This window comes from Poeciliopsis prolifica, unplaced genomic scaffold (genome assembly GCF_027474105.1).
Source record: "Poeciliopsis prolifica strain line A6 unplaced genomic scaffold, Auburn_PproV2 SCAFFOLD100, whole genome shotgun sequence".
In the NCBI taxonomy this organism is placed as follows: Eukaryota; Metazoa; Chordata; class Actinopteri; order Cyprinodontiformes; family Poeciliidae; genus Poeciliopsis; species Poeciliopsis prolifica.
In genome coordinates, this window is record NW_026562475.1 from 366,621 (window position 1) to 380,562 (window position 13,942).

Genomic DNA, 13,942 nt, shown 5'->3' on the forward strand with positions numbered 1-13,942 from the left:
ATCCATCCATCCATCCATCCGTCCGTCCGTCCGTCCGTCCGTCCGTCCATCCATCCATCCATCCATCCATCATCCATCCATCCATCCATCCATCCATCCATCCATTGTGATCAAACACTTTATAAACTGAAATTCAATCTGGCATTTCTTTCTCAGACGGAGAAAGAAAGCGATTAGAAAAATTTATTGACATACATGAATTGAAGTCTTTGGCGCTTGGGCCCGGCTAAGGACATGTGATTTGTGATAATCGGATGAGAATTCCCAATGCTGATAGGAATGTCATCCCCCAGGGTCCCATACTGGTGGTGGAGGTCGGTGAATGAAGTGTGCCTGGAGAGTGGAGGTGGAGAAGGGGTGAAGGTGGGTTGAGCGCAGCAGCAAAGCAAAAGACGCCATGCATGGATGGAGGTCATTTTCAAATGGGGCATGGTCGGTGATTGGCCGTGACATGGCTTGGTCCAGGGTTGATAGGTCGTCGGTGATTAGCGGGACGCGCCGATTGAATGATGCAGGTGTAAAAAGTCTTCCAGTTTGAATTTACACCTAGGCTTCATTTGTGTTTAATGCCACTTTGAATATAGGTAAATACAATGATGCTGACACTGAAAAAAATATGAATACAATGAAACCTACATAAGACCAGGTTTTAGAAAATTGGGTTTTGAAAATAGTTTTACATAAAATCTTGTATTCCTCAACTGTAAAATAATAATAATAATAATAATAATAATAATTATAATAATAATATGACATAGGCTGTAATATTAAAAAGTGTTTTCTTTTGTATATGGCTCCTTAGTGGAACAGACCCCTAATTCAGAATTCAACAATCTGTACTTGCAGTATGTTCATAAATACATATTGCAAGTATGCTATGCGTTTATGAAAATCAAGTTAGTTCAAAGTGCTGCAAAACACACACACACAAAAGTTATAGTAACACTGTAAGTGTTATAGTAACAACTGAAACATAACATTTTGTCTGGTGGCATCAGAATCCTTATCAATGTTTCATTTATAATGTTTCAAAAGCAATTCTAAGCAGGTGTGTTTTAAGTCTGGATTTAAAGAAATTCAATGGTTCGGTGTTTTTTTACAGTTTATCCAGTACAATTAATCCAGATGTGATTAATCGCATTGATTAGTCATAATCAATGTGACTCATGACAAATGCTTGGATGAGTTTCTCTAATGCTGAGATATTAGTTTTAGCTGAAGCTGTGCGTTGATTCCAGATCTTGCTTTCTTGGTGCCCCTGTTGGTTCGTGGGGTATACTGCATACTTTCCTCATTATTAATGCTCCTAAGTTCAGTCACTTTGAGACTTTATCAGAGACTGTCAGATTGTCCCAGTTATCCTCTGACTCTTTAGTTTTTTTTTCCCATCACAGTGAACTATTTGTTATTTTGTCTTCTGTTTTCATTAAAAGTATTTCAGAATTATTCTTCTGTCCCTTTGCTGCTCTTGGCTCCTAAAACATATAAAGAAATGTGTAATTGTTCTTATTGTCTCATCTAGTTAAAGGTGCCCGACTTTAGCTTCCTATTTTAATTACCAAACACAGATTGTTGAGATCAGTGGTGGTTCTTGAAGCAAGGAATATGGTTCACTGTTCAGGGTGGCATGCCCTGAGGGGCGGCAGGAACAAAATCAACAAAAGTACATAAAAATTTTGTATTTTTCAGTTGCATCATAAGTTTGCACACTGTAAGAAAATATTCCTTTTTTGAGCAACTTGGCATTGAAGCTGAGATCTTACATGAAGATACAGCCTTTTTTTTTCTTTTTTTTATCATCTACTCAAACTGGTCTATATCGAGACTAATTTATGCAACCTTTATATAATTTTAATCTAAAAGAGCCTTTTAATACTGTTTTGCTTTAGAACTGACCTTAAATTTGATCAAAGCATGAGAGGTGCTAAATACAAATTGGACTGAATCCTTCGTTTAACTTAAAGGTTAAGTTAAACGAAGAAAAAGTAATTTTAGTAAAGCATATTATTTAATTCAAATGTTAGTTCTTAATTAAGTTAATGAATAATCTATTTTTTATATAAGTAATTAACCACATTTGTGAAACTTGTGCATAATGGACCAGGTGCATGCCTGTCCCACCCTGACCCATATTCAGGATAGATTATTGGTAAACAATAGTTCTGTTTCTTACCTCATTAATTACCATTAAGTTCATCTCTAACCATGAACTTAATCATAACTTGATTCCAAAACCAAATCTTAGTTCTAAAAATGCATTTTGCACACAAATTATGATTGAAAGTTTTTTGTCGAAAAAACACTGTGTTTATGGTTTATATGTTATGTTTAGAAACACAAACACTTGGTAGCAGGTGAAGCACCTTGAGAGAAGGGTTAGAGTGATAAAATTGGTGTCAAAAGTTTGTGCTATGTTTGTGCAGCAATTTTTATTTATTTCTGCCTCTATCATTTTAAAGATATAAAGCAATGTTTATAGAGGTCATGAAAGGTCAACTAGGCACCCCACCTTCTTCAAATCAGACAAAATGGGTGCCAATCAACTCAACTCCCTTTGTGCTGGTTTCTGCAGCATTTTTTGTTTGTTTGTGCTGCTTTGGCCTTGAAGATATTAATAGAAGATTAAAGATCAAAAGGTTAACCAGCCCCCTACATTTATGAAATCAAAGTAAAAAGGTGTCGATGAACTCGAAGTTTGTGCTGGTTCATGCAGAAAATTTGTTTGTTTGTGCACAGACACTTGGTAGCAGGTTCTCAATATCTCAATATTCAGTATTGAGATATTGAGAAAAATATTTTCTAGGAGTCATCAAAGGTCAACCAGTCCCCTGTCCCTGCTAACATTTAAAAGTATTTAAAGGTAAAGTTTAAAGGTCAAAGGTCAACCAGCCCCCTCACTTTTATAAAAACAATCAAATTTGGTGTAAATCAATTCGTCTCTACATTTGTGCTTGTTTGTGCTGATAAAATTTCCATTTGTGCAGCTATCATTTTAAATATATTAATAAAAACATTTTTAGATCACTAGGTGTAATGAAGGCAAAATATTTCTTGCTCCTATTTAGGTAAAGGGATCTGCCGATAACCCTATACTAGGTCTATCTTACTGGTGAATTTAGCATTATCAATTTGGTCAGTGTAGTCGGGTGACTGCACTGACCAAATTGTGTATGAATCAGGTTTAGTTATGTTTTTGATTTCTTTGTTTTGATTTGATTTCTTGAGAACCAGTTTGTTGTGAAATCACAACAAACTGGATAGTTTTGTTTGATAAGCTTTGCCTGAGCAATGCCAATTTGTAACATGTTGTCAACCTCAGAATCCAGATGGTTGCATTTTTCTGGGTTAACCCTATGAAACTGCTGTTTTAAAGGTCGTGCATCACCCACCTCAATATCATCTTCAATCAAGTGTGTGCACGATGGAACATCTGCAAGTAAATCAGAGTGAGATTTTATCAACTGAAACGAATCAAAGCATTGATGGCTCAACACAATGTCCACCTTTTCCAGCACTTCAGAATTCTTGGGTCAACCAGTTAGAATTGCTGAATCTGGAGAAGGCAACCCATCTCTATTCCCTTCATTTTCAGCAGATGTCAGTGTTTCACCAATACATACAGAATGAATTTCATCCATCAATACAGTCTCACTATGAACATTATAAGGTTTTATGAGGTTAACATGAATTGTTGTTTCTTCCGCCTTTCTGGAGTCGCAATGAGATAGTTTTATATAGCTGTTTCACAGGGAACTTGTCCTGAAATGGTGACCTCACAATAGAAAGTAAGGCCAGTACTTGGTCACCTGAAAGAAAAACACAACATTCAGCTTTCTTGTCATACAGAAATCTTTTCCTGTGCTGATCATAATTTCTCTTTTCCAACGGTGTAGCAGTAAAGCACATATGTCAAAGTCAAGGCCGGGACGGGTTGAATCCGTCCCGCGAATTAATTATCTATGGCCCCCAGGATGATATTTAATTACTATTAGACAGAGATGATTCTAGGATTTGACCTTTAGGGGTGCGTAGCCCCCAGCAGGGCTAAAACCCATGAGAAGATATTTGTTTGTGCGTTTTCTAAATCGAACTGATTATTTACATACTTTCACAAACAAAATTAAGAGACATGTCAGTGTAATTTTTGCCACTTAAAATGGAATAAAAGAACAATGTTCATTTTACTCAAACATATACTTAAAAGGAGAAAAATCAGAGAACCTTAATTTTTTCCAGAGGTGTATGTACTCAGTTTGAAACAGAATCTCAAGACGACATCATACCTTCCTTCATCTCCTAACATTAATGAGATACATGCAGCTGTGGAGTGAGACAGTCCTAGTGGAGTCTGCTCCCCTGGAAAAGAAAATCTACTCAAAACTATGCATTTCCAGTCATTTGAAGAACATTTTACGAAACCCATTTTACTAGAAGTTCAGGTAAATGACTCATGAAAGCTAGTCATTAACCTGAATTTTATTTGAAAATCATACTTAGAAATTGCATTATCTTTATTTTTATCTGAACGTTATGCAGCTGTTGGCCTCTTTCTTCAAATAAGAATCTTTGTCCATTTATGGAAAAGTAGACATTATGAGTTGGGGTTTTACTATTTCAGTTCACAGTTTATGAAGTGGGTCTATCATAATTTCAGTACCAATCACATTTCAGTTCACAGACACAGAAACATCCTAACATTTTGCACTGTTCTTTAGTTTTAGTTTATTGAAGTGACACCAGAGAGATTTGGGTAATTAATTACAAAACAGCACAACAGTCTCTAATTGAACTTCAGAGAAGAGCAAAAAGAACCAGGATCAGACTACCCCATTATTTATCCAATTTTTTTGCATATATATACACAATTTTGTATTGAACTACAAAATAATCTTCAAATAAATAAATCCAATACTGTACACAATTTCTATTTATAAATATAAAAATAATTCTGAATGAAGTACTGCATTGCCACTTAAAATGCAATGCCATTTTAAGACGCGGGTTGGTAGCAGCTTACGGCAGCTGCGTAGTGTCCGTCTTCCTGTGTTTTATTTTTGCCATTATTGTTAAACTTAGTGTTTAACAATATTATAGGAATCTCTATCAGACAGTCATGTATCGGTTCAATATCGGACACATATTTAACTGCCAAATATGTGACGACTCCGTATTTTACGGGATGGGTGGCAATCAATCCTATTCAGGGGTTCAACATAAGCCTCTGGTTGTTGTTAGCAGCTGCTGAAAGTAACTAAATTATGATAGACCCACTTCATAGTTACATCAGTAATCTCATTAAAGTTACTTCTCCAAAGTAACTATCCCATCACTGCCTGTGTGTCTGCTGTGTGGAGACAGTTTGGCTGTAATGAAAGAATATCATCTCAGAAGGCATTATCAAACTTCTCAGAAACATATGGACAAAGACAAGAATATGAACATCATAGAGCAGCACAATAATGCAGTTTCAGTTTATAATGCATGCACTTTATGTATTTATCTTGATATTAAGAAACATATTTAGGTTTTCAAAACAATTGAATTTTTTGCTGTTTGCCTGTTGAAAATGTTTTCTCTTGAGGTTACTGACAGAGCCATAACAAAATATTGCTTTATTCATTTAATGATGAAATAATGTACAGCATGTTAGGTCTTGGTTATTGAACCAGACTACAGTCAATCCTTTCAATATATTTTAATAAACGTAGAACCAGTCCGGTCCTCGGCTTGTAGCAAATTTGTTTTTTTGGCCTTCAGTGTTGTTGACTTTGACATCCCTGCTGTAAAGAGTCTCTGACTAAACCCGTTAACATAAAAAAATAGGTTTTGTGATGGTTCAGCATACTTCCACTTGGAAAATGGACCACACAGAATGACCAAATACCAATTCATTAGAGCTAAAGCCCTTACTCTCCTGTGGGACTTCTCTTGGTCCAAGTAATAACCAAAGCATTCATCTGAACACAATAAGCACAGAGTAAAGATTTTAATGTTTGATGAAATCTCTCCAGTGCTCCTGGACTCTACACATGGTATGCTAAAGATTGATGTGCAGCTGCTTCAAAACATGTGCAAACCAATGAGAGGAGAAGTTGACTCCCTGGCCACTCTGAATGAGATTCGGGATTCCAAGAATACAAATAAACCACATAAGAAGACATCCAGTTATCTTTTACCAAGCTCCACCCACAACTGACCTAGAAAATCCCACATGGCTGCAAGTCTCACAAACAAAGCCTCGTGGCGATTTGTTCCTAAGTGGAGTCTTTCACTTGGACTGATTCCATGCAGAGTATTTCTGAGTCGATTTAGTGCACCATTTCTGCCAGATTTTCACCAAATATCAGCTCCAACAATGGACAGAAGAACTAACAAGTTCATGTCATCTCTTTTGGATTGCCTACTTGCACTTTCTGATGCTCTTTTTCATGCAGGCCTTGTTTTATGCACTCGGACTCCGTCTGCTGGTGTCGGATAAGGATGGGATGCTGTTGGCCCATCTCCGCTGACAAAATGCTGATAAATAAATACGTAAATTGTAATATTTTCTTTAATAATAATAATAATAATAATATTGTTAAAGAAAATATTACCATATTTATCATAGATACTGAAACAGTTGGTGAAACAGTACTCAATCAAATATACATGTTCCATTCATCAGACTACAAAATGCACAACACAACTGAAGCTGGAAAGCAGAGTTTCAAATGAATGAACAATTTCTCAAAATATCCCCATTCACCAAAGAGAAGGAAAGCAAAGCAATAATGCTTTACACCAACACACACTCCTTCGTTCTTGTTGATCGTACGAAGGTTGAGCTGCTCATCCAGTCATGCACAAGCTTTGATCCAAGCAAGGCATTCCTTCTGCTTCTGATTTTGGAAATCTGTGAATTTTACTACCACAAATACAATCAGGATACCTGACATCACCAGTACATATACCCCACTGGCAATGGAGAATCATTCTTTTTGGATTGTTGAAACTTTCTGCCGGTCTGCTAGTGCATGTCGAGCACTACATGAGCATGTACATTAGCTGAGATGGCCGCACACATGGTAGCCACGCTACCACGTAGAATGGGCATCAGCAAATGAAACGCGGCCCCTCTGCTAAGGTCCATTACTAGATGCTTTCATTGTCCCTATCAAGCACAATGCTTGAAAAATGTCTGGCATGATTTTTTGTTTTAATCAGGACAAGTGATGATCAATGGTACTGAAACAACAAATGGAGACTGTGGTTGATCAGGCCAGACTTTCCCTCGTGCTATACAGTTTCCCAGGATAACTGTGACACCATCCACAGGTAGAGAAGGTTGAACACCCATCTTCAAACAACTCTGAATGGAGGATGAGGTTATGTACTCAAAACACAAAACACAGACATGTATAGACAATCCAGTGCCAGGCTCCTCTAAAAATGACAAAACAGATGCCAGAATGAATTAATCATACGCACCAGTGCCTCTTAAGGTGGCACTCCCCACTGAAGAAACTTGCCCTCCCATAAGAAATGGTTTGTAAAAACTCAAATCAGGTTTTTCAGCAAGAGGTAGTTCAGCCATTTTGTTTGAAACATTTCAAGAAAATGATGCAGCAAGTGCTGCTGGTTTAACCTGAGATCCATTTTGTTTCTGGATTTCAGCAAAGCACAGTGTTTCTTCCAATGACCTTTTCTGTGACAATTATTACAAATTTTGTCCAGACAACGGTTACTGTGGTCTGAAAAAGAGCCTCCAGAGCATGTCTATGTGCTCTCTCCTAGTATCTTTATGTGTCAAGACAAAATCATCAACCAACACTGCAGCTTCTGCCAGTCTGCCAGCAGAAGCTGACACCTTTTGTTCATTAACATAAACTGCAATGCATTCAGAAACAGAGTTATTAAATTGTTCCAAAAACCATTAAATTACAGAGGTCATTGAATGACCTCTGTAATTTGCTTTACATTTTGAATCCATAACACAAAATTTCACAGACTATTCTGATAGTCACAGATACCTTCTGTGATTTCTCACTTTCTAACTTTAATCTTACTAATTCAGTTTCCTGTCTTATCTTTTCCTAAGCAGGAGTCTTATCCAAATCTGCTTGTTGTCGTAAATTATCCAAAGCCAACTCCTTTTTCTTCTCCTGCTGTATTCTTAATTTTAACATCTTTCTGTTGTTCAAACTCCAAAAGGTTAGAGTTCACAACGAGAGAACCCACATCTTCAGGTCTTTAAGGTAACGACAAAACATCCATTTCAAATAAATTATTCCGCAAATATGCTTTAACATTTTACATCTTTCAAACGTTTGTCACCAACACGTGTTGTAGTGCTCAGCAAGTTTTATTAATTGTTCTCTAGAACACTGCTCCAGAAATTTTGCTGATTGACATTTATTAAAGTTTTCAACAGACATGACTACATTTATAATCACAAAAAAACTCTTCTGTTCAACTGTTTTTCTGCATTATTTATGGTATCACAATTAATAATTGAAGAAAAATATTGTGATTTCCTTAATCCATTCCAAAAAACTTAAATTTTAAACTCTTACAGATTTTTTCTGTAAAAAATATCTAGAAGATTTTTTTTACAGAAAATCATCTGACACCTGTAAATCACTATTTCTGTAATCTGTAAATTACTAAGTATATCACATTTAATGTCATATATGTTCTTCATTTATACATGTATTTCTTAATAATATGTCACAGGCAGCAAACAGGCCTATGTGAGGCTACTCATATTTAACTTCAGCTTTCCCCCCAAAATAAAATGTGATTAAAAGTGAATTTGTGTTTCAAATCCTTTCTTTTCCTATCAACTGCACAACCGTGATCCAAGAGTTGCTCACAACATGGTGTATCGTTTTGTTACCTTCAACATTATATGCAGCTTTTGTTCCTTGGTTCAAATGATTCTATCTGTTCACTAATGTTCAAAAACAGTTCAGCTCTTGTAAGATTATAAATGATCAATGTGAAGCATCAGTACGCATTAAAAGTCAAATCAGTCAAATTAAGTAAAATATCATCATACTCAAAGCAATCAAAATTCTGTTTCTCTGAAAGACAATTTCTTCTAGACTGCATGAAAGGAATGATTAAATATACTATGAAAATATTTAATTTGTAGAATTCCGATAATAAAACTGCAATTGTGAATTGAATTGCAGTTGTTGATTCCTTTCTAGAGACAAAAGAATAAACAATTAATTAGTAATCATACTACATAAATGACTAGCAAGATCTGAACAAACAAGAAGTTTACTATCTCAAGGGATTTCTCACATTGGAGAATAAACCGTCTGATTTTCTTTAACCGGTTAAGTTTAACCTTACCAAATTTTTGAGGTGTCAATCTCCAGTCCTCAAGGGCCAGTGTCTTGTGACTTTGAGATGAGCCTCTGCTGCACCACACCTAATAGAGTAATTAGGTCATTAGCAAGGCTCTGGACAACACAAGGAGGAGGTAATTAAACCATTAGTACCTGTGGCACATCTAAAAACAGCAGGACACTTTGAGGACTGGAGTTTGACATCTGCGCCTTAGAACAAACAGATGCTCAGTTACCTTCAGCCATCTTCTAAACCTATAAGCCGACCTTCCTCACTGTAAAACGAAACATTCTGCTTAATAAGAGTTCAAGTGAACATCACTTAATTCTCATCAACAATATGTTTGTACTTATCTTAAACAACTTGCAGGAATGTTTGAATAAAAATGTTTACTTATATGCATTTTAAATGAATTTATTTAAGTTGAGTCCATGCAACAACTAAAATAAAATAAAAAGTGAATTATTTGAAAGTGATGAGGATTTTGGGTAGTAAAAGATTAACATTTTAACAAACCCAGACATTATGCCATTTCTGCTCATGCAAACTACAAACAAAAAAGAATGCAACTATGTCAAATAATGACGTATGTAATATATGGAGCCAGTGGCGGAGCTAGACTTTTTTTCAAGGGGAGGCCAAAGGCTGAGCAAGGCTTTATCAGAGGGTCCATATACAAATGATGAACGAAAGGAAACAAATATTTTCTCACACACACTCAAATTAAAATGGTTTATTTAACTAAGATTTGCCATGACCAAACAAGACGTTAAACAGCTCTATGGAACAGTGAACATGGAAATGTAAACTCAAAGCCCAGAATATGACCAAAAATAAATAAATCAATAAATAAACTGGTGCTTCTGGTGTGCAATAGGTTGTGCTGGGGGGGGCAGTTCAGTGCCATTTCCTTCTGCTTCACTGTCTTCCTCCCCAGAGTCTGACTCTGAATCTGTATCCCCTCATCTCTCTCTGGAACTTAACTGGAAATGCATAAACAGACACAATAAAAAATGCAAAAAGCATCATGCTAACCTTTAGAATTAGGCTTATTGTATTTTAATACTTAATAACTCTCTGTCACAGCCTCTAACCCGCTGGTGATGTTTGGGCCTGGAGTCTCCTGGCTGGATTCTCCAGGTTGGTCACTGCTGCAGGGTTCTGTCTGGTCCTGGTCACTGCTGCAGGGTTCTGTCTGGTCCTGGTCACTGCTGCAGGGTTCTGTCTGGTCCTGGTCACTGCTACAGGTTCTGTCTGGTCCTGGTCACTGCTGCAGGGTTCTGTCTGGTCCTGGTCACTGCTGCAGGGTTCTGTCTGGTCCTGGTCACTGCTGCAGGGTTCTGTCTGGTCCTGGTCACTGCTGCAGGGTTCTGTCTGGTCCTGGTCACTGCTGCAGGGTTCTGTCTGGTCCTGGTCACTGCTGCAGGGTTCTGTCTGGTCCTGGTCACTGCTGCAGGGTTCTGTCTGGTCCTGGTCACTGCTGCAAGGTTCTGTCTGGTCCTGGTCACTGCTGCAAGGTTCTGTCTGGTCCTGGTCACTGCTGCAGGGTTCTGTCTGGTCCTGGTCACTGCTGCAGGGTTCTGTCTGGTCCTGGTCACTGCTGCAAGGTTCTGTCTGGTCCTGGTCACTGCTGCAAGGTTCTGTCTGGTCCTGGTCACTGCTGCAAGGTTCTGTCTGGTCCTGGTCACTGCTGCAGGGTTCTGTCTGGTCCTGGTCACTGCTGCAGGGTTCTGTCTGGTCCTGGTCACTGCTGCAGGGTTCTGTCTGGTCCTGGTCACTGCTGCAGGGTTCTGTCTGGTCCTGGTCACTGCTGCAGGGTTCTGTCTGGTCCTGGTCCCTGCTGCAAGGTTCTGTCTGGTCCTGGTCACTGCTGCAGGGTTCTGTCTGGTCCTGGTCACTGCTGCAGGGTTCTGTCTGGTCCTGGTCACTGCTGCAGGGTTCTGTCTGGTCCTGGTCACTGCTGCAGGGTTCTGTCTGGTCCTGGTCACTGCTGCAGGGTTCTGTCTGGTCCTGGTCACTGCTGCAGGGTTCTGTCTGGTCCTGGTCCCTGCTGCAGGGTTATGTCTGGTCCTGGTCCCTGCTGCAGGGTTCTGTCTGGTCCTGGTCACTGCTGCAGGGTTCTGTCTGGTCCTGGTCACTGCTGCAGGGTTCTGTCTGGTCCTGGTCACTGCTGCAGGGTTCTGTCTGGTCCTGGTCACTGCTGCAGGGTTCTGTCTGGTCCTGGTCCCTGCTGCAGGGTGCTGTCTGGTCCTGGTCCCTGCTGCAGGGTTCTGTCTGGTCCTGGTCTGGTCCTGGTTTTTGCCTCTTTAAGAAGAACTGGGAGATTTCCCCTTTTCTCTTCATTTGGGCTCTACACAAAGTAAGAGCCTGGTATTTAGACTGCATCACTGTTTGGCAGAGACACTATTTTAACTATTATTTAAACTATAGTTTTTAGTTTTCTGTAGCTAGCTAAAATACTAAATTAAAAATACATTAATTAAAATTAATTAATATAACTAGTGAGGTTATAATTCAAAGCTTTCATATGACATAGCCTACTTACATTTCACTCATTATAAAACTTAATGGTTTTTCTCATATTCTTACCACACATTTCAAGCAAGAGCTGGGAGAAATAAAACATTAGAGGGCAGCATGTCACTAAAACATGTGTTAAAAGAATCTATCTAAAACACGATCTGTCAGCACTAGCATGGCTAATATAATAAAAGAGGCACTATGCAGCGGTACACAACCATTTTTTTTTTTTAGAAATGTATGACAAGAGCCGCCTCTCATTAGGAAGGTAACAGCGGTTACTGCTGAGCGGTAAAATGTAAATACCTGCAAAACTCCTGACGGTGTAACTCTAAAGCCGTTGATGTGTTTTGGATCAAGCAGGAACCAACATGTCAGTTTAACCAATGAACAGCGTCGGGCATCGGGCTGCCTTCAGGGACAGTCGGAAATTACAGTTTTCCTGGCAAATCTTTGTCGATCTCATAAGTATTATATTTTGAAATGACCATTTCCAGTGGGGTGGCACTAGGGGTGGCCAGCGCTCTGCTGGGGGTGGCAAGTGCCACCCCGGCCACCCCTCTGGCTCCGCCACTGTATGGAGCGCTGCCATTGTAGACAGAAAATTTTTTTTTTTTGCTGAGAATAATATTTTGGATGAGTTTAAGAATATTGTTTACCATGGAAAAGTCTTGACCAAATAGCATATGACTTTTAATGTCAAGATATATTTGGATATCTTACCTATTTAAAAATGCATTTACCCAGATATGTTTGCCAAAGTGTTGATCTCCCTCATGGTTTTTTTTTTTTTTTTGGCTGAATGAATATAATGTAAATTAAGAACATTTATTTTAATTTATTAAGTATTCTATCATTTATGTGTGCTCAAAACAAGTAAAAAACAAAACTTATTACATACATTAAAGATACATGGCCTCATTATTTCACATAGTTGTATTGTTCTTTTCAGTTTGCAGGTTTATTTGAGCAGAAAAGGAGTAATCAGTTTATCTATGATTCTGAAAATGATAAATTATGCAATGTTTATAGGAGAATTTGGGTGACATTTTCTGTGGGACACGTTAAGTTTTCTGTTCATAAAGTGTAGAATCAAACTTAAACAGGAGAGTATGTCATTCAGAAATAAAATTGATCAATTATGTCTTGTGAATTACATTTTTCTTTAACATATGGCAACAGATGGATAGAAGCTTGGACCAAGCACAGTATGTGTCACACTGCATCTCCATTTCTCCCCAATTCAATCCAAGAGCTGCTCTCTTATTTGTTGGAGCCAAATATCTAAGTTCCCATAATCTGGGTGTCATCACTGATTTGCCATCTGGGCTGTTCTTCACCTGGCCTGCAGGAACATTAAAAGGAGCACAGATATGCCTTTGGAAAGGACAAGCTGTTTTCATCTGAGCAATTAATTCAACACTTCTGTGTGCCGTGCCTTGAAAATGAAGGTGACAAATTTAAAGATAAGAGGTGCTCTGGCATATTGACATTGGTTTGACATGCAAATTGACACTTCCTCCCTCATGGCCAACTCAGAATGATCAGAATACATGATCATTGCATACAGGTCTCATTCAAAGCAGGTAGCTGAACTCTGGCGATAAGGAAGCTGCAGTGGCAGCTGGCTTCCAAGGAATTATACCTTGTGTCATGCAAACACTTTATGCAGTCATCTGCCAGACTGGAACAGCACTCTTCATGTCTTCACTTGATATTTGCAGTGTATTTAATTATATTTTCTGGCAAATGAAGTTTTTGCTTTAACTACAAACAGTCTTGGGTCAGTAAACAATGTCAGGAGCAGAGGGAGGTTCACTCATTCTTTACAGGTAAGAACAGAATGAAGTTTAGTTTTTCATATGCTGACATGAGATTTCTTGAAAAGGACTTGTGGATTTAAACTCGACTTTACGCCATTACGTAAAGTCGAGGCATCAAGGCATTCTTTGTAGAATGCCTTGATGAATTCTACAAAGAAAGAAGATCCTCAATGTCACAACGGGTTGATATGAATGTCCATGTAGGTAAGCCTATATGGGGAACCGCACCGAGATAAACATCAGAGATCACGCTAAGACAACGC